The sequence below is a fragment of the Solanum tuberosum genome, unplaced genomic scaffold, assembly GCF_000226075.1.
Source record: "Solanum tuberosum cultivar DM 1-3 516 R44 unplaced genomic scaffold, SolTub_3.0 scf00166, whole genome shotgun sequence".
Classification (NCBI taxonomy): Eukaryota; Viridiplantae; Streptophyta; class Magnoliopsida; order Solanales; family Solanaceae; genus Solanum; species Solanum tuberosum.
In genome coordinates, this window is record NW_006239094.1 from 518,304 (window position 1) to 519,645 (window position 1,342).

The following is a 1,342-nucleotide window of genomic DNA, read 5'->3' on the forward strand; positions in this document are numbered from 1 at the left end:
TGTGACCTTTCTTTATCCATTCACCCTTAATCCTCATGAGATGTGGTTTGTTTGAATAACCAACTTAGGCCAAAATCTTAAGTTGGGGGTGTGGTGAAAAGAGAAGGGAAAATCAAGAAGTGCAAGGAAAGTCTTATCTTACCCATGGTTTTAAGGAAGATGGAACCCCTCCATATAAAAAAAAAGAGAAATAAAAAGAAAAAGAATGAAAAAGAAAGTTGTGGAATAAAGTACACAAGAGATAGGGTTCCCAAACAATCCATGGAAAGTGAATAATAGGATGACTTATGAGCACTAAAGTGAATGATGAAGGAAAAGGAAAAGAGGTGTTGTGAACACCACATTTCATGAGGATAAAAGTCACTGAGCCTAAATGACCATACCTTTGTACTTAGCCCCATTACAAGCCTTGAAAAGACCTTTTTGATCTTGAGTGAGTTGAAACAAATGTTGATTGGAAAATACAGGCAAACCTATGGGAGAAAGCATGCATTGTGTTCATCTTTGTGAGTGTAAGCGTTGTATCTGATTCCGAAGCGTTAAACTGCAAACCATTGTGTGAATATGGAATCATTCCTTGTGTGAGGGAATTTGAACACTTTGGTTGAGCTTGAACTTGCATTTGAAGCAAGTATTGTGAGCATGAGGTTCTTTGATATTGATGAGTCATAACTTGAATCTTTGAGTGCACATTTGATTTTTGCATAAGTAAATTGAGTCTTGTTGTGTGCATTCATGATTGAGTCTTGTGTAGCGCTGTTCGAGACACCCTTTTTGAACGACTGAACTTGAGTTTGCTTGAGGATAAGAAAAAGTTTAAGTTGGAGGTGTTGATAAATCCACAAATTGGACTCATTTAGGGCTATATTTTAATAGAAATTGTGTCCTCAAATTCTTATTTTATCTCAATATCTGATGAAAACACTTAAGTTTCAGGTATTTGAAATTTGAAGGAAAGCATAGACATTACATCGCAAAAAGGAACAAAAAGGCTGAAAAGAACAGAGAAATGAAGGCCTGAAGATCACCGAGTCCACTTGGTGAGTCGCCTAAGGGTCTTACTTTGCCTTTTGTTCCAGTGTGCTGAGCCATGAAAGAAAAGATCAAGTCAACAGAAAAAGGGAGCAGTCATCGTATCACCGAGAAGTTCCGCGAAGCAGTACCATTTCTCCCAATGACCCAAAGCATGACGATGTTGAAGGATGGTGAAAGACGGCGATGAACTACACCAAAAGGCAAATCGCCGAGTTGATCGGCGATTTCGACTAACGACGCCGAATGATCCGCTGCAGCAAAAATCACTGAAAACTATAAATACTAGTTAGAGTTGTAGTTTTAAGTG